This window comes from Bacillus rossius, assembly GCF_032445375.1.
Source record: "Bacillus rossius redtenbacheri isolate Brsri chromosome 9 unlocalized genomic scaffold, Brsri_v3 Brsri_v3_scf9_2, whole genome shotgun sequence".
Classification (NCBI taxonomy): Eukaryota; Metazoa; Arthropoda; class Insecta; order Phasmatodea; family Bacillidae; genus Bacillus; species Bacillus rossius.
In genome coordinates, this window is record NW_026962013.1 from 25,872,954 (window position 1) to 25,894,358 (window position 21,405).

At 38.2% G+C, this 21,405-nt stretch overlaps 1 long non-coding RNA gene across 1 annotated transcript in view; it reads right to left on the minus strand.

Annotated features, from left to right (window-relative positions):
* Positions 1 to 21,405, minus strand: part of LOC134542859 (uncharacterized) — a 413,602-nt gene that overhangs the window by 364,090 nt on the left and 28,107 nt on the right. The gene's annotated exons all lie outside the window — the stretch shown is intronic.

Consider the following 21,405-nt stretch of genomic DNA (forward strand, 5'->3'; position numbering starts at 1 on the left):
ACAATATCTCTCTTGTAATATAGCAAATTATTTTTTGAAACTACTTTCCAAAGGAATCTTTTGTACAAGTACAGAAAAAAAAAATTTTTGTGGATGACGAGAGAGGCAGGTCTTTATTATCCAGTCGCAAAGGTGAAATTCGGCTTAGAACGTGTGGGCAGGTGGACCTTGAAGTCATCCTCCCAGGTACGAGATGACGCGGTGCTACCGCCGACTGTTGGAGCGAGAGAACTGCGAACAAGATTAGCGAAGTTCCCGCCGCGCGTAACTGGCGCTGAAAGCAGTGGGGGGAAACTTGTGAAGCGAATGAAGACTGTGGGGAGGGGGAGACAGAGAGACAGATAATCTCGCATTCTTGGGAGATGTGATACAGTCCATCTCGGGCAGCGACTTGCGACGTCAGCAGCTCGGAGGCGTCACAAAAGCGTAGCAAAGTGGCGATTCTCGCCACTCTACGCCTCTCCGCCCCGCCTACCCCTCTCAACCCACCCCCCTCAACGACTTTCTAGTTATCCTTTTAACAGAGGTGCCCACCCCCCCCCCCCCCAAACACTATGACTCACCCCCCCCCCCTAACCTAATGATCGCCCCCCCCCCCCCCCCGAAATTTTTTATGCTATTTTCTCAATGATTTACTCAATTATTTTATAATATTATACTTTCTTAGTATTATATTTTATCACATTTTGCATTAATTAAAACTGATTTTCTAATAATAATATTGGTCATATCAGGTAATATTTCCATCCTGAACCGACAGATGCCAAACTGATTTTGTTGAGGAAAGTGCGGGGTTGCCAATTTGATTTATAAGATCCCTTTCAATTATCAAAGCACCAGAAACGTATTTTCACATTAGAAGCTATAATTATGTAAATAATATATACATTTGTCTCGTCTTTTACCCACCCCCCCCCCCCCCTGAAATTTTAATGACGCAGTCTACGTCGTTACCCCCCCCCTTGTGGGCACCCCTGCTTTTAATCAAGACTCCCTTCTTCCTCGATCATCTCACCCGCACTCAGTCGCTTTAGCAACCTCCGCCGCTCCTTGCTGGAGGGAATATTTATTTTAAGGAGCCCGCCTAGTCGAGGACGCATCCGCATTAGTGAGGCGGGATGGTAAGTGCGACACTCGCTGCTGCTTCAAGCGCGTTATCGCCTCTACGAGCAAAAACTCTGTCCGAGCTGGCTAGCAGTCGTGCATGGGGCCACTATGACACTTGGAGCGGTAAACATAACGTTAGATGGCGGAGAAATTAAGATGAAGGTGTACCGCAAGGCACTTGTTTTCTTCCAAGGATTAAAAATCATTCTGATAACACGAACTTTATCTTTTTCACTCTCCTAAAATTAATGTTTAAAAAATTAAATACGGAAATAATATCTACACGCATGCCCTCATCGCAAACTTAAATGCTTTTCGTAAACAGACACCACTCGGATATTTTGAGCAGTTTTCAAATCGCGTTGAACCTCATTTCTCCCCTCTATTCCAGCCATTGCGAATAAGCTACAGCCGCAGGGCTTAAATTAACATTATTACAAACATTTTTTTTTTAAGTTGGAGAGTAATATTTGTTAAGTCAAAGAACTGGACTGATCCAAACTCATAATCATAATCCTAGGCGGCATTGTGATTCGAACTGGAAGGATTATGTCTTAAGCCCCATATATTCATTTAAAAATTGTAAACATTGTAACTTACGTTTTATTCATCTGTAAATTAACTTCGCAGAATTTAAAATAGCTCTTAGTAAATCTTACAACCGTGTTTTGTATATTTGTAGCTGATCTCTTTACTGTTGTAAGAACTTGCAAATTAAAGTTTTCAGGCGAAGGTAACAGTAAGGAAAAAAGATATCAAATTAATTCTCTAAATGATGCAGTTTCTATGTAACTTCAGTTCAGATAGAGCCAGCATAGTTATGTTTTCTGTATTTCCCTTTCCTATTATTTTGTTAACATTTCCCCCTTTCCGTTACAGTGACTCGTGTGAAGTAGGCGCAGTACGCTGACATCTCGCAGACGATTAGCAACGTAAAGCGCTGCGCATTCGCTTACGAAGCACACTAAAGAAACAGTTTATTTTGTTTTCAATTGTAACCCAATTCGGGAGGATGGTAATGTGTAATAAAATAGTGTGTTTACGTAGATCCTTGCACGTACTTTCATTTATTATAACCCCCACTTCGTAAGGAAGGCAGTTGAGAAGTTAGGAGGATTGTATTATTCATCCACAAAACACCACCATCATTCACCCACAGTCCCCAACAACGTAATGTATTTATTAATTGTGTATTTCATAGACTTTTAGCAATTAAATTTGCAGTTAACCTTTTTGAGAGTTTTCTTTGGTGTGGAAAACGTTTCTCTTTTAATTTTTGAAACACTGCTTGTTATTTACAATTTATTCCTTTGTGTACCTGTTCTGGGGAGAAACACGTCAAGCCAAGACGCGGCTTTAAGAATAAAAGTAATTTATTTTTTATGTCGCGCAAAAAAGACGCGAACTCCTGGAAGGGTGCAGGAAATTGTGGTCGCTCGCCCTGGGAGCAAATTTAATTTGTGACGTTGTTGGTACAAAATACTTAAAAAGTTTGGAATGAAGAAGAACTCTAAATAGTGCGTTTTGACTACTTTAAACTAATATGTATGACTGACTTTCTGTTCTCTTTGAGAGCGAGGACATTAGGGGGGAAACTTAGAAAAACCTAAATCAGGGGGATTGGGGAATGAATCGGTCATGACCTTTAATGATGAACCATCCCAAAATTTTCCTGGGTTGATTTCAAAAAACTAATAAAAACAGAAGAAAAATAAAGAGAAAAGGCTTTGAACCCGTGACAAATCTAAAATTTAACCCAGCACAAGCGATGTTAGTAAAATGTATATCTGCAGCTAAATTCAGCATGATGGCTCAATTTTAAGGCTGATGTAAAGCAATTGAATATTTAATTGTATTTTTGCTGATCTCCTGATGAATATGTACACTTGAGTGAGAAGGCGCTATTCAATTCACAGCGCAAAGTTTGAGTAAAAAAGCTACAATTTTTATTTAAACTATAAACTAATGCTGATAAAAAAATCACAGATTATTACTACATATACATATTCAGACACATTTAAAATGGCGTTCGTTTATAGTTTTTTATACATATTATCTGAATTTACGTAACACATTATTTTACTAGCGTAAGTAAATCTATACAAAATTCCACTCTCGTTTCTAAATAGTCACAAGCGATGTTTCCATAAAGGTGGAAAAGTCTTATTCTTTTAAAAAGTTTATTTTTTTAGTTTAAAAATTAAAATGCAATTTTGTTATTATTGCAGGAATATTTTTTTTACTATTAGTGTTAACAAATGAAGCGATTACGTAGCTGTCCCATCGGCCATACAGCGGCCAGCGACAGTAGTCCAAACGTCTGCTGTTACATTTGGTAATTAAATTGCTTATTAATACGAAACACTGGTTATGATTTTATCCCAACGTTTTCACGAAAAACCTATGACCTGGATCCGAACTGCGCCTTACTCTGGTTTTATTTATTTATTTATTTTTTTTTTTTTTCAGTTTTATTTGGGCGCAGATTAACGTCTCGTCTACAGCGAGCTCGTTAGAGGCGGTAACACACGACACCTGGGATAGAAATCGCACATTTGCCATTCTAAGGAGCCAATCCAGCATTGCCTGGACTTACTTCGGGTCTTCTGGAATACGAACCCCGTGTCTTACCCCTGAGCACTTCTCCTCCCCCCAGGGCCGGCGCGTCCGTACAGGCGAACTAGGCAACCGCCCAGGGCGCCAAGTAGCTGGGGGCGGCGCAGCACGACACATAACAGCTCATAGAATATGTTTAACGATTATTGAAACTAGATGAAAATGGATTTTCGTAACAGTTTGGAATGTTTATATTGATATAAGTAATTATTTAAAGTCCACGGTGACCTGTTAATGATTTGTAATAAGTAAAAAAGTAAAAAAAAAAAAAACACAAGCCTGCTTACATTTGATTGTTGACAAAATCTTAGGCTTACGTGATATATTTTGAGGCAAGGAAAAAATTTTTAGGGGTGTCCGGCCGGGGGGGGGGGGGGGGAGGGAGCATTAAGGTTTTTCGCCTAGGGCGCCAATTTACCTTGCACCCTCCCTGCCTCCCTCCTTCCTTTACCACCTCTTCACAACCCCACAAAAAAACTCCAAACGTATTCCATAATCCGTGGAGGGCGTAGCACATCAGCTGGGACCAATCACGTGCGCCCGAGTACGGGGGATGCTGGGTATCCTAGTTCATCGTGTCGCACGGAGCGCCGCGCCGTATTCGCGCCGTTGCGTGGGATGAATGTTTAAAAGCATCGATCGAGGAGCGTGCGAGCGCCCTTCCCTATCTTTTTTCAGCCCCCCCCCCCCCCCCCCAAAAAAACTCTCATACTTTTTTTCTTTTTATTTATTCTCTTTCTCCCACCCCATGCAGCGGCTTCCTTCGCGGGAAAGGAAGGGGAAGAAAAAAAAAGGAGGGAGGTTTGCCTGTTTTCTTGGAATGTTGCCAACTGAGGAAATGTTATCATCCGGGTCAGCTGGCGAGGGTGGAAAAGAGGGTGGGAGGGGAGAGGGCTAGGCGGTGGCAGTATGTGCCAGGAGTCTTCTTGGACGCTCTAGGAGGGGGAGCGGGTTTCCAAGACAGTATCCAAGGGCTTATATTTACCGGTTGATGTTTTTTTTTTACAGCCTCAAATAGATCATGTAATGACGGTCTTATAGTTGTTTCCGTGGGATATTTGCCGCATGCGATCCAAATAAGCATCTCCCATTAGACTTATTCTAGACGAAAGACAGCGTTCTTAAAAACTATTAATGTATGTTTGAATAAAAATTTTATATTACTGTTTCACAAAAAGGTCATCACATTTAAACATGTTAAACCTGTACCGTTGTGGTATTTAGCAAACTTTAAGGGTAGAATCTAAGAAGGTTACTTTTTTTCCTAATAATTTTTAAGTGTTTTTTATTACCTAAATGTTAAAGTTTCAGGTTAAAAAATGACAAATTAGTGTTTATAAATATAAACAGTTAATTCTATCTCCTTGTCACCCCAACAAAAAAAAACATTATTTTAAATTTAAATAAAATATTAAATAAACATCTACGTGGAATTCTCGTACTTTGAAATATATTTAATCATTTTAACTCAAATATTGAATTCTTAAAGTAAAATAAGACAGTTAATACCTAGTTCAAACATTCATTCGTGTCAACAATTAAATTATCTATTATTATTCTACCTTTCCACGGCCCAGATACCGCAGCTATTACATAAACAATTGGGCTGGTCAAATCTTAAATAAATAACAAGATTTTTTGATTAAAATTGCTAACCAAATAAAGAAAGGGTTATACAGGCCAATGGCGATTCCAGCCTCTAATTGTGGGGAGGGTGAACTATACCGGAAGTGTTTGTATAATATGAAAAACCAAAGTAATAGCCTCTAGATTACCGCATTTCAGACGTATTGAAAAATTATTATCTATGGTTAAACCTGATTTTAGAGTAGGTACTAAAGTTTAAAACTATACACACGTATATAGTAGCACTAAAAAGTTTAAAATAATGTTTTTTTACAAAAAAAATGTATTTACTTTAAGTGACAAGGTCAGCCTTTGGTATATTATTTTTATACCCCTTTAATTTTTTTCATTATTTCTAGGTATGATTATGTTTAAGGGGAGGGGGTAGAGAGAGAGACATAGCCACAAACTTGCACGTGGATGAAACTAGAGCGTGTTCGACGTCAACCGTCTTTTTTTTTTTTTTTTTTTTACCACACGAACATGATTCTAGTTTCACCGTGTGTTCAAAGAAAGTAAATTCATTTCTTGTAAATTTACGAATACCGTACGATAGTTAATTAGTAATGTTACCGTTCCTTCCGTGATTTACTGTTTTTAGTCGAAACAAAAGAAAAATGTCTCTTATCGGTGGGCTTTTTACGATCACACACCGTCAGCTCGAAACCCTGCCTCCGTCACCGCCAGCCCCTTCGCAAGTTTCACTCCAACTGGTCTCGCTGCCTAAACGGTGTCGTCGTTAGCTCCGCAAACAGTTTTTCCGATGAAGTGTCTTACCGAGTTAAGTGGAGTTTGGTCGGGCAGCGTGACGGCAGGCAGGCGAGATTCTGACGGTGTAGCTTCTGGGCGGCAGCAACTCCCCGCCTCGGTCGTCGACTCGGAGCTGTCTCTCTGTCCGAAGGCAAATTGGGGACCTTTTATACCCTGGAACTTGAGGTAGAAAACATCGGAGATTGTTCTGGGCCTACATGACCGGAAACGCCGCGTAGGCGACGTCCGGTTCAAAACCCCGCCACACGAACTCCGCCGAGCATTTCCGAGCGGCTCCGACGCTTGGCGCAGCGGCGCGCGACAATTCCTGTTGGCCGGGTAGCATCGGGCGCGCGGTTAGGCGCCACGAAGACGTCATCATGTATGTAGTGCGAGAGCATACGTAACAACGTGTACTTTTAATAAATTTACCGTGTAATATATTAACGGCGCACTACCTGCAGTAAAAATTTTGATTTTTTTTTTATCATGTAAAGAAAAGTTTATAATGAAATGAGTCTACTGTAGATATTTTTAGGGGGGGGGGGGGCGTTTTATATAATAGCAACGTGCAAGTTTTTCTCAGTATGAATATTTGTTAACTATGCCGTTATTAAACTACGGCAGTAAGATGCAGTGATTTTCGGCTTAGCAGTTAAGTTAACCTTTATTGAAGATTTTATTTTTAACGTCGTCACTAACCAACATGGAAAATCACAATACATTATATTGGAAGCGGAGGGGAAAAAAAAATTGCGTTCATGAGAACTCATTGCCCTGGGACCCACGCGCTGCAGCAAGGGAGGCCAGCGAGGCAGCCTGTTCACCCAGCGAATCACACCTGCTGTGTTCGGTTCGGACGCGCGCGCGGAAGCCCCATTCGAACCGCGCGCTCTCGCGAGCGGGACACAATGGGGTACCTCCGTCGGCGACGTAAATCACCTCCTGCGGCGCCCCTGCGAGCATTCAGCGCGGGGTCGCATCGCTGGGGGTGGGGGGGGGGGGGGAGGCGGCATGAACCGCACCTGAGAGGCGACGGCGCACGAGTCCTGCTCGGACCATGGACCCGTGTCGGGGCAGAGTGCGCACTCGAGTTGCGCAGCGACAACCGTTAATAACTTCCCATCTCCAACCTACACTGAGAGAAAGGTTTGTTTGCCTCAACAAAATGTTTGTTTACATATGGCGAAATAAATATATTTTGTTAATTCAAACAAAATATTTTGTAGTATGAAAGATTCTGTTGACCCAACAAAATGATTTTGTCTACTCAAAAGTATATTTGGTTAGGTGTAACAAATTATTTTTGTTTCTTACCGAGTTTGGTTAAACTAACAAAATATTTTGTTCCACCAAGTAAACATTTGTTTCGCCGTATATAAACAGATATTTGTTTGATTCAAACAAAACATTTTCTCTGTGTACGAATAACTAGAGACTGGAGAGAGAAAAAAACTCGCTGTTTCGATTACCTTCAAATTACCTTGGCCAAATCATGCCAGTTTGACTTGTTGAGTCACCTCAACTGGCTCGCCTGTGACACGATTCTTCTTTGGTTGAGGGTTTCTCATTGGCCCATGTTCGTCCATATGAACAGTGAACCAATAACAAAAGCAGCTTAAACGTATATGTATTTCAGTTTTACCATATCGCTAAATGAATCCGTGAATTTTTTTCCGCTCTAAACGAAAAAACAACAACATTAATTTAAACTAATTAGATATCATTTCCACAAATTAATTCTTCCGTGTTATACCGCATACGCAAAAATTTAATCACACAAAGTAAAATTATTCTAATAAAAGTAATTACCGACCATATTAAAATTTTGAGACATCGATTAGCAGCGACACTTTAGGTTGCGATTAAGCCTGCCTTACGGGATTTTTAATTTTCTGCAATATCTTCAGCCGTAGGCATGGCAGTTTGTGTATATCAGTAGAGAAAATTGAATTCGTTTCTTCACACACACGACACTATATTTCCCAAAAGAAAAAACAGCAACGCCTGTTTATAACGTTCCACCTTGAATTTACGAATAACACTGGTTACAATTTGTAAATGGATCGGCGTACATTTTCGGGTATTGGGCTAGAGGCCAATATTATTTTTTTTTATCCCACGGAAAAATTACTGTCAAATGAACCAACGATAAAATTAAACATACTTTTAGGTCAATGACCTAGTTTTTTGCAAGATTTTTTCTCCAAGTTCAAAAGTTGATTCTCGGGTACGCCAAACTGTGTCATAAATACGAAGGACCTTACAAAATAATTTCGTTTTCTTAGTCAGGTCACAGTCCCTCGTGGGGACGTACAACATAATGTGCGAGTCATAAAGGCACAACTCTGCTATTAAAGTTGCTGCTGGTTAAAGTTTTAATTTAATGATTTGTTTTGCCGTGTATGGACCATGAAAAGAAAAACTATATAAAAACTTTCCGGAAGTTGCACCAGGGTAACGGCTTCAAAAAGGTGGTATTTCTTCGAAATCTACCTAAAATGAGTTAAATAATTAAAGTAAACTACCCTCTATATGAGCGCTTAAACAACAAAGAGCAATCAATACATGCAAAAATCATGCAAAAATGTACGTTCAAAATAATTATATAAATGTTGTCTATACAAATGAATGTGAATTGTGTCATATATTATTATGCGTAGGTGATACTTTAAATGACAAATCAATTAGAGACTGTAAGTGCACAGAAATTATTTTACATAACATGAAACTTATCGGTCGGTCATAAGACAGGTATGCTTCTAAAACCAAGTGCAAATTTGATTGGATTTTTTGGAACAAAGTAAACGTGAAATTGTATTTAGATTCTTTTATCTAGGATGTCAAAGAGGGATATTCGCTGGTGTTTTTCTTTATTATTTTTCCTTCTGCTCTTGATAAATGTGTGGTGTTTGTTTTCGTGCGTGTTTGCTGTTGCAATTCGCGAACCATTCGTCTCTCCGTTCTGCGCTGTACCCTGCACGTATGCAAATTCCAGGGCGTGGTGGGGTAGGAGGAATGGAGGGAAAACGTGGGTCCTTCGGTGGCTGTGTGAGTGTGTGTGTATGTTTGTGTGTGTGTGTTGTTCCGCTCGCGCGCTGTTGAGTTTCGTGACGTATATTTGTACGAGCGCAGGGGCGCGCCAATTCACTCGTCCGTCGCTCAATTTCCCCGAGTGGACCTGTGAGGGCATGCAACCCGCTCAACGGAGCTGCTCGTCTGACGGCGGCGCGCACAGGCGTCCTCGTATACGTGACCGGCGTACCGGAGGAACGTTTTTCGTCCCGAAAGCTCGAGAAAAGGCCGTATTTTTTTTTTACGACGATGATTTCAAGCAATCAGTCCAACAAGAAAATCACAATGTTTACTTACAGTCCTTAGATTTTCAGAATTTTTTCCCTAACATTTACAATTTTTTATGTGTTAATAAAATTAATGAAATTCTATTCCAGTAGAACTGATTATGTGCTAGTTATGGTAACGTATTTATTTATGGCACTATGTTTATCAAGTTATTGTGTATAAAACAGATTTTTAACAAATAGATGAAATTAATGGAAAAAAAATTGTACGCGTGGAGTCCACGCACGAAAGAAGTGAAACTTCTTTGTTGCTTTTTAGTTATAGATAAAAATTAATTATTTTCATTTTTCATCAAACTATCCACATTAAAATGAATGATAATTATAAACTCAATTGCACAAATCAATAAATCTTCTCCACACGAATAAATAAATTGAGATTATTTAAACAAAATAAAATAAATATGGCAGCGTCAATCGTCAGCCGTTACGAAAACTGAGGAGGAAACACAAACAATCAGCATTACGAGAATTCCGTAGCATCACTGCTGCGTCATTTCTAGCTCTCCACTGCCTTCTCCCCTTCCGGTCGTTACAACTAGCATATAAGTTAGTATGCTCCACTGCATACCTATCCTTACCCTGTTGCCGTCTTCCCATTCTACCGCTTGTGTATGCGTTGGAGTGGCGTCGCCGCTGACGCATTCTCCTGCTCTATCGGTTCGGTACCTAACTATTCCCCTCATGCGATCGAAATGTTCGTAACGCTAGAACAATGTTGCACCCTTAGTAAAAAAAAGTTTCTCTTCGAAAAACGAATAACTAGCAACATCAAAATTCGCGTTATTTCCTGGCACCATGTAATTTTTCTGGACAGTGTCATTTTGCCTTATTGTACCCCAGTTCGTCAAATGTAAGTCAGATGTTTCTTGCAAGTTTGTAATTGGTTTATAGTCCTGCAGAAAGTTCCGAAGTAACACATGATCCAATGAATGAGGGTATCAATGTATATAACAGTTCGGAGTCTGCAATATTGTCTATTAAAAACTATAATTTTGCAGGTCCCTCTAATAATTAGCGCGAAAATAACCGTGCGCTCGGGACAAACCTCTTCGACTACACATAATATAATAGACTGGATAGGTTAGTTTTGAGTAAACTACGTAGGTGTCCAGTGCCGTCTCAACAGAATCGCATCTCCCGACTTGTTAAAACTATAGCTTCCGAGCTACGGAATTCGTGTTGTATGTTGACGTTGGCCCCCGGGGGAGTGGGGAAACTATCTGGGTGGTCCTATCTCTTCCCCCTCCCCCTATCCCTCAAGAATTCCGTCATTGGTCCATCGCAGAGCATAGATACATGGGCGACACCTGCAAGCGGTTCAAAAGCCCCGTTAAAACTACAGTCTAAAAATTTGGTAAGGCTGTGTCGCGACACAGTCGCAAGTTTTTTAAAGTGAATGCATAATGCAAATGCGAAGTTCAAAACTAGGACGGGGGGCCATCTTAGCTTTATTCCTCTCCCTGCAGGATCTGGTCCGGTCGGCTCCGGTGATTGTCACCTTCTTGAAATCGTCAAAAACTGTTATTTCTTCTAATCGTCGTTTCTTGCAATCCCGATTGTATAAAATTGACATAGGCTCTACCTTTGATTTTTATTTTTTCACTGTCCTTCGTAATTTCGTTTTACAGCTACTATGTCGTGAACCTTTTTAAAACCTTTTACACAAGTTCTAAACATTTCTTGGTTTTTTTTTTTTTGTACAAAATGAATTTTATTTGATTCGGTTTGGTTAACGCGTGTGTCAAATATTAGCTCTCAAAGTAGATGAATCACCCGGGATCGAAATTTCTAGAAACTTGCATATTATTCGAAGTGATCACGGCCAAAGAGGGGATCTCCAATTAAATACACTGTGGGGTTACTGAGAAAAGTTGGTGACCAACAGAAAAAAGCACAAGGGATTTGTTGTCGACAATGAGGCTAAATTTAACTGGCTGGAATTATTTTTCGTGTTTCAAAAAACCGTAAGAAATATTCTTTTTTCTTACTGACTACTTCTGGGTACAAAAACCGTTATCTTCGCCTTGGCTATTACGAAATACCAGACTTAAGTAACTTTACGTAGCAACTGTTGCTCAAAAAACCATAATATGTTATTTTTCGAAAACACGTGTTATTCTCAGTGCAAAAACTTAAAATCTTCATCAGAATGCCGTAAATGAGCACCCGTAGATAATTAAATATAATTGTATGTAGCTTTCCGGTCATAATTTAAATCGAGCAATAATTTTATGTTACTGCTCGTATTTACATTTATTATGTATGTATGCATGTATTTATTTTGTAAATGCTAAGTTTATCTCTTGTCAGTGCACTACAGGAGGTCCTAGTAGATCAGTAAACCCTTTTTTTTTGTGCTGCTGTTCTATTTCCGTATAAAATCCGCTTTTATGTGTTCATGCTTGAATCCACCCACGTATTATCTTGGCACACAACGACCCACATAAACATCAAGCCGTTACTGCAGCAGACGATGTTACAAAAACCAAATACACGACGCGGAGGGGTGTTTGGTCATGCTAATTCGCGAAGGGCAGGTTGTGGGTTTTGTCTCTGATGAGTTTTTCCTACGAGTTTTTTTCCCCCTCCATGTTCACGTTTGCATCAGGCGGTGTTGGAGTTCTTTACAACCCACCTCGCAATTGCCCAACATTATTCGAACATTCTAGTCCACATTTGAAAACTTACGCCGTATCACAAATATTATTCACTAGCTACTACCCGCCTGCTTCGCCAGGCGTGAATCAGACTTAAGTAATAATATACTATTTTTATCTTTTATTTTCTATAAATTCCATTATGGTGTAATTAGAGGGATACAAAAATATTAAAATGAAATAAATTCGAAATAATCAGCAAAATTAAAAAAAAAAAGTTATGTATTTATTTCAGTACATCTCGGTGGACAATATTATATGTTTTACTATTTTCAGCAAATACATGTTTATTTTTTATAACTTGATACTCTAAAAAAAAACCAAGTACAGTTATCCATGTGAGAAACATGGCATACCCAAATGTAGACAAATGTTTGTCCTTGTGGCTTATTTACTGACATTGAAAACGCTAACTTTAGAGGCGAACGTAATTTCTTGAACTGGAATGGTAAATTGCTTGGAATTATTGGGATGCGAGGAGTAAAAAACTTCATTCCCTTTCGCTGTACCAGTGAGAATAGTGGCCTTAAATACATTTCTCCCTAGCTCTGTAATTCGTAATCTTGTGCCATTGAGTAACCTTATTATTTCAATACATCAATACATTTTTACGTTTTCCCGACATAATTAAATTAAGTAAACTTACCTAAAATAATACATTAGAGGTTATGTTCGCAACGAGTGAATTTTCTGTCGAATAGAGTGCAAACGCGACAAATTGTATGAGGCTTAAATTATCTGCGGTAGCAGTAATTTTTCATTACGTATATTACTTCTTCCGGACTGGGAAAGTTTTATTTTGTCGAATGGGCAGAAATTTTGACTATTAAGAAGGTCCTTGAAAAAATAGATTCCAAATGGGTGTAAACAACAAAAGACCTTGAAAAAATTGACAATGTAATACACGTATCTTCACGATTTGGTCGATGACTTTAATCCTCATTACTCAACACAAACATAAGTGTCCTAACCTCTACACTGTAATTATCAAAAACTGACCAATATATTTTCCTGGCGTATTTCAATAACAATTTGCTTCATATTCAAATCACATAAAATCTACCACTCAACTTCTAATAAAAAAAATCTGCCTGCAGGGCTCTGATTGGTTCTCGGCAATCTAACCACTTGACCTGAACTAGAAGTTTCGATTTTTCGAGATCGGAAAGTTGAAAGTGCTCCACTTTAAGTTGACCAGGTAAACAGCGTAGCGCTCGAGCACAGTTCATAAAGAACAACATGGCGGTAATCATCGTAATGTCAAACCATTAATACTCGTGTCTTAAGTTTCGTATTTTTGTAAAGTGGGTTGGTGCAAGAAGGCGGCTTTTGTTGTTTCCCGCAACGAATCTCCGAGCATTTCACTGAACGGTTTATCTGTTAATAGAGTTGTCGTGCCACAAGCAGTTGTTTCGCTGTTGATTTTATTAGAATTGTTACTTTTAGTGTGGTAGCTTTAACAGCAGCGCGGTTCTCTTTAATCACCAGATGTATTGTTACGAGTGAGGAAAACAATTTCGGAATAGATAGCACAGTTAATTATTTGCAGTTTTATTAACTAATAATCACACTATTTATTAAATTACAACACTCTCAATGTCCGCCCACAAACATATCATTCCTTCGTAAATCCACTTGTTACTCTTCCCACTGGATCTTGACTCGACTGTGACTCTCTCTACTTTTCGTCTCCTTCACAACCTAAGTCTCAGCACGCTGCTTCGCACCGCTCACGCGTCCGCCGCGCACACAACACCGTCCCCGGATGCTTTGGTCTCCAATGCTCCGATCTTCGCACACGAAGCCCGTTCGCCAATGGGTCACTCACCGGTATCACCACCCGTCTCACTAGCTCGCCGGTTCCACCATCAGCCTCGCACGCCTGCACACACTCTATTAGCTGGTCTGCGTCCGTCTTTTATATAAATACTAAGGTAAGGTCTCGTAGCCCTCTAAAGTGTCGCGTCATCAGAATCATCAACTCAGCACTCGAAGCTGCGAGAAAATAAGTCGTCCTAGTTATGCCCACTTCACGCAGACGGAGCTCCAAGAGCGTGCCGAACTCTCGAGTGAGAGGTAGCGATGTGCCGCGCTAATCATATTACCGTGTAGCGGGGTGACGCGTGCTACCTGTGTCCAGGATGTGGTACCTTCCTTGGATCCCACGCTGGCCAGCGCACCGGGCGACTGGCCTTGTTGCCTCGTCGCTAGTCGCGTCGTAACAGTATACACTACGATCAATATAAGGTGAGACATTTTTGACTGGTGCTTCGCCGAACATTCATACTTTAACATACGTGTATCATGCTACAACATACAAAAAAAACATATATCCACGTAGTGCCATTTTAGCTAACCCTTTATCAATTATTATTTTAATAATTTTTTTGAGCTTTTCAGGATTTAAGGTATGGATTTTCGTTGAAGCACCTGTTAAAAATGTTTCACATTACCTTGAAGAGAGTGTATGTAATTTTTTGCATCGGTGAGTTTAGGCAGATCCATATGGAAAATATAGTCGTTTACATATCCGTGGGCAAAACGCTAGAATCAGCTCGTCATCAGTCTGTGGTTAGCGGTACGTATTTTTCGAAAAAAACATTGTAGCATTATCTCTGTTTCAGTTATTGGTTGGGATTTTTTTCTGGTTCATGTTTACCGTTGGCACACGAATCACAGCCATTCAGTGCAAATTCAAACGTGTTCTGAAAGGCCTGGCCAGTTGCTTCACTTGAAGACGGTCACCGAATTATGAGGAAGAAACAGTCTAATGAGCATTCGAAATTTTTTTTCGCTAGTTGTTTATCAAGCCAATAGCCGGACCGACGCCTAGGGCCGACTGCGTCTGCGTGTCGCCGTGGCGACTCCCATGGGCCCGGATATTGCGACAGCCCCCGTTGTTGCCGCAGCTGCGCCGCTGCGCGCCGAGATTGCCGCGAAATCGCATTATCGGCGCTGAAATTGCCGGCGAGCAAACTTCATTTCCTCCGGTAAGACTCCGCTGGAGCTCCCGAGTCCCGGAACTGCGAAGACGGCAGCTTCTGTTGGCGCCAAGAGGGTATAGAGTGCTCCTTTCAAACCCCTCGCCCGCTTTTAATGTCGTGGGAAGCAGTGGGTGGTATAAAAATTTAATAAGCGTTACAAACCAAGAGCGATGAGCTGTTGGAAACCATTGTAAATTTACGGACTTTTCTTAGGTAAAATCTCCGTAGATACACGGAGAAGTCTTCGTAATTCGGATAAAAGTATTTACTTTAAAAAATACTCCGGGTACTAACATCCGAGTTCTAGGTATATATATATATATATATTAATGGAACAAAAAATATTCGTATAAAATAACAGATATTTCTAAATTTACAAATTTACATGAAAACCACTGTATCACTAAAAAGAAATAGTGTTCTCATTAATACTGGATTCGATTTCGAGTCCGGAAATTTTTGCTTTGTATTGTCCCAGTACCTACACTAGCAGTTAAACTTATTTGTAAACCGTTCCCTGAATAGCTTTCCAGTATTAACTGCGCACATAATAAGCATGAAATAACAAAATAAAGTCCAATTAATGAATAATCGATTACATTTTTAATGGTTTAAAAAAATATGCTTGACTGAAACACTGATTGAAATTTAAAATCATGCGCCAATTTTCGTAAGAAATTCTCAGTATAATCTCTAAAAACGTATTTCATATATGCAAAAATAACTATAGCCATATGTTGTACAAAGTTACAATATATTTCTTGAAGAATGACAAACATTTTCTTGGCAACTGGTTTCCAAAGGAAACTATTGTAAAAGTACAAAAAAATTAATTTATGTGCAAGAAAACATTATATTTTGAAGTTGTATCAGTTATCTTAAGGTTTTGTTAAACGTTCACTATAATTTAATATGTAATGGGCGTTGATTTTAATATTGAAACATTAGCGTAGGTATTAAACCGAGTTTTTCTATAATGTCAGTTTTTGGCGGAATTTTCCGTGAGCCATCAGCCGCTCTGCGAATGCGCGGGTAGTTATCGCAAGTCTTATAAAGGGGTTGAAGCCTTTTTCTCTTTGTTGGTCTCATTAACGGCCTTCTCTTGATCATTTTTAACTTGTTAGGGTTCTGTAGTGTTTGCGTCTAGGGGCGTATCATGATAGCATATAATTAATGATCCCAATTTCTGTTTAGTTTTACCGTTTGGTTCGTCTGTTTTCCCAAGATCGGTTGTTGTCTTAATTTTCTGTTGCTGCAACTGTCTCGTCATTGCTAGCCCACCGTCTGTTCTGTGATATTTTATGACTAATTCCTTCCAAGGGATTTTCCGTGCTGTAAAACGATACTTTATTTTTTAAGTCCAACCTAAAGGGTTGTAAATCTTTCTCTACATAATTAATTACGCCTAAGTATCTTTTTCTTTCTCAGTTTTGTCTCTTGTGCCAGTTAAAATACAAAGTTCATTATATTCTTCTGAATTTCATCTAAATAGTTTTTTTTTTTCATAGACGTGGTCTCATGTCCATCTGTCTATAAAGGAATAGACTCTCAATAGTGTTTGTGTTTCGGTAACTTTCCTAAAGCGTTTTACTTGGAACTTGGAACACTGTCAGTTCCTAGTACGTTTCACTATTTTTTTTAATTGGCTTTCCCTGTGACCATCTCCTAACTTTTGTCTTATCTCATAAGAAGAAAACCTGATGCTGTTTTTGGAGTTGACTTCAGGCCTGCCAGCACTACTAACACTGGGCGAGAGACATGCCAACGGTCGTCTAGCACAGCCCCAGTCAGGGGCGGCTCCAGGGCAGGGCAAGCCGGGATATCCCCCCCACCTTTCCGCGGTTAAAATTTGTCATCATCTTGTAACTTAATATGTTGGTCAATACCAATTTCAATTCGTGATTTCGTATATAAAAAGCTTTCGAAATGTTTATTCCCGCGTACAAAGATTTGTGATTCTACCAGAAAAAAATAACTTAAGCATTTATAAAACTGACCTGAGGATAATTTATAAGGAATTAATAAAAAAATATCCTAAGATAAATTAGCATGACCATCGTCGAAGTTCAAGTTCCAGATTGTGTTAAAAATCTTTGAAAGAATAAACTCTTCAAATTATCTGGTGAAGAACCTCCAAAAAAATTACAGCCCAGGAACTCGCAAAGTCTAAGGTTATCACTGTCCCCAATAGTCATATCTCCGTGCTCTGCAGTGCGGGCGTAACAGACCCCCTCCGCGTTATAAATCATCCCCCCAGAGCACACATCTCTCGTCCCCTAGCGCGCTAATGGCGGTGTCTCGCGCACGGCGTTATAACGGGGATAAATTCTGCGGGCCTACGTCAGAGCATGTGCTTTTTTATTTTTCCTTCCCCAGCGAGAACCCTGAGCTCGCGTTCTCTAAGATTTTATTTGTTTTTGGGAAAGAAGCCTTTTAAAAACAAGTCTCATGTTTAAGAATAAGTGCAAAAAAATTAAAATTCACTTGTTAGTAAAACCAGACACGGTTAGTATTTTGGCATAGGTAAATCACATTTTATCTATATTATGTTTCAGCTCCTTCTCTCATTTTTAAACACAAAGTCGTCTAGTGAGGTAGTAGACTTCTTGAATTTTCATCTGTCACGTACACATATAGCTAGTTGACAAAAATGGATAAGATGCGTGAGAAATTACCGAATTTTTTTTTAAAGATTTTGATAGCAAATACATATAAGTTCAAACATTAGAACAGTTTAATATCTAACAACCAACAAACTGCGGGGAAAAAATAATGAAGTGAGATTATGAAGACGTTAAATATGAATTATATCATTCATGTCTCTCGTTATATGGTTTTTAAAATATTGCGCTGGAGAAAACTAAATTTTTATCATTTATAGCGGTAGATTTTTGTTTTCTATCAACAGTTATCAGTCATAAAATCCATATCTGGTGCGCATTTAAATTTTACTGTCAGAGAACTATTTTTTATATACACATTAGAAGCATTAAAACACCATGCCCTATAACCGCGAGAGTCGTAAAGACTAAGGAATATCTTACTACCGTTACGCTTTGAAGACAGTTTTGCACACCAGCAACGAGGATTTATTGCGCACACATACTTTACTGTCGCGAATAACAGTTTTATGGAACACGATACAGTTTTTTACAGTAGCATTTCATCAGGTTTTAAGACCGTGGAAGAAGGGGTGGAGGGGGGAGGACTGTTTTATTCGCCTACTTGCAACGTCAAAAACGAGCGTGAACAGCAAAGCCATTAAAATTATTCCTTGACGTAGTATAAAGTACAATGCTATCCGGAATGCTAACTGGTTGGAATGCAAGTTACATTCCCCGGAAGAATTTCTAGTCCAGTCAGTAGATACAATGTACCTTGCATAAGGTACGTTAGAAGTTTTTTTTTGTATATTGATGCCATCATAAAAAAAAAGTTATCCAACATGGGCGACTAAGAGAAAACTTTTGGCGACCAAAAAAAAAACACAAAATTTAACCTCTTTTAACGTTTTTACCACGTTTCTCAAAAATGATTGACTTCGGCGATATTTTTATTATGTAATGTTTAAAAGAAAATTAAATTTCCTACAATTTTTATTCCTAAATCTTTTCTGTGGTAAGTATAGTAATCCCACAGTAGCTTCTTGAACATCGACATTTTTTTCTCAATTTTGTAAAAAAAAAAAAAATAATAAAGCCTTCATGCTTTCTTAGTGAATAATATGCATAAATCTTTAAAGTTTGACTAGAGCCTTTATTTTCATAAGATTACCCAACTTTTTTTGTATTTCCTCCATCGTATGGGGGCGCGGAAGAATTCCATACTGGAAGAATACCATAATAACAGTATTCCGCCTGGCCTCTTCGAAAAAGACGGAAAAGCACCATAACGGAAAACTGCCATAATTTCAAAGAACGAGACGGAATTCTGCCATACTTTCTTATACACTCCATGGAAAGAGTACAGCGGCATTGCTCTCGAAGTAGTGTATAGAATACTCGGTAGATAACACTGCCAACCCTCTAGCTGTTTCTCAGGCTAACTTTAAAGCTTACAGATAGCGCTTCTGACGGTGATAGTTGCAATAACAAATCATTTCCAGATCGCGGACGAGGAGAAAGAAATGTTTCCAAAAATGTATTATAGGGAGCAGCACTGTATTCTAATTACGACGATTTCAAAAAAAATACATATGGTAGTTTTTCATTATGGTACTTTTCCACCTGTTTTGACGAAGGCGACGGAAAAGTACCATAATGTAAATCTGCCATAGAAAAAATGGACGCAGGGGAATACTGACAACATTTCTTATACATTCCACGGAATGAGGAAAACGGCCTTACTCATAAAATCGTAATGTAACTAGCTTCATAGAATTTACATTTTTGCACGCTGGAATAATTTAAGTTATTGTAGATCAGTATTAATGAATGCAAATCCAACGCATGTTTTCATTATTAGCTTGAAAGAACACAAAAATCTCAGATATTAAGGTTTTTGATGTCCATATTAAATTTAATTCTACAAAATGTATATTTAAGATGTTGAAATTCGAGGGAAATATTTTTGTGTTGTGTAGTTTGTTGGCACAGGTCAAGCAGCACAGGCGCTCTAGGGGAGACATCGTACATCGAATGTTGGTGGGCTTTACATTGGTTTGCAGTCTTTCAAAAATAAACTCTGATAAAATTTAAGTATTTTTTTCTATTATGAAATAAAAAAATATTACTATGCGTAAAATATTATTTTGCTAATTTAAACCTGTCAGGACAAATTGAAATTCGGTTTTTTGTGCCTTACGACACTTATAAACGAAATATGACACATACGTTAAAAAATAGGTTCCATATAAGCACATAGAATAACAACCAAAAACACATTAACACAAGACATACAATGATACATATCAATAACGTTACGACAAAACACGAAACAACACAACACACAGATAGATAAATATTGATAAAGTTCATAGTAACTAATTGGTTATAATTGGTTACTTTTTGGCTTTCACAAAAAACTGAAACTGAAACTAAAATGGTGTTTACAAAATAAATACGTGTATTACATAAGTTTTAAATAACTTTTTGCTAAAGTTTTTTACCAATGAATGTTTCTAGATTATTCAAAAAGAGTTATAATTTTTTACAAATTTTATAGTTACTAATGGTTTTAAAAGTGTCACTTATTCTAAAATTGCAAATTGAAATTCTTAATTCAAACCGAGATATTATGTCTGAAGCATCAAAAATGGTAATAAACCGTATATAATAAAATGTGTATCACTGATTGAACGTTGAGGCCTAAGATCATCAAGTGCAACTGATAGTATTATATACATGTTGGTGAAAAATAATAACTTGGCATCCAATATAACTCGAAGGTATTACAAGTGGACACCATGTTTAATGTCATTTCTTACTATGTGATAATTCAAATTAATTGAATTAGTTTTTTTTACTAAATGTTATACAATAAATGCTATCGTTATTCAGAGACGTTTGTTTACTTAAAAACCAGATCTCGACAGCTGAAATATCTTGCTGAATAGTTTCACAAACATATTTGCTTTTTTTTCATCAGCATCTTTTCTTGATCAATACTGATTACAGTTGGAATATAATTTATTAAATATTAAAGAGTAGTTGAGATAAACTAATACTACATTGCGGAACACCTGATACCATGAAATTGCATTTGCAAATGTGACTGCAAATCGTCTATTTGTAAGATAATTAAAACACACATATATATATATATATATATATATATATATATATATAATAGGCCTCGTCAAGAAATGCGTGGTATATATTTGTTTTAATTATCTTACAAATAGACGATTTGCAGTCACATTTGCAAATGCAATTTCATGGTATCAGGTGTTCCGCAATGTAGTATTAGTTTATCTCAACTACTCTTTAATATTTAATAAATTATATTCCAACTGTAATCAGTATTGATCAAGAAAAGATGCTGATGAAAAAAAAGCAAATATGTTTGTGAAACTATTCAGCAAGATATTTCAGCTGTCGAGATCTGGTTTTTAAGTAAACAAACGTCTCTGAATAACGATAGCATTTATTGTATAACATTTAGTAAAAAAAACTAATTCAATTAATTTGAATTATCACATAGTAAGAAATGACATTAAACATGGTGTCCACTTGTAATACCTTCGAGTTATATTGGATGCCAAGTTATTATTTTTCACCAACATGTATATAATACTATCAGTTGCACTTGATGATCTTAGGCCTCAACGTTCAATCAGTGATACACATTTTATTATATACG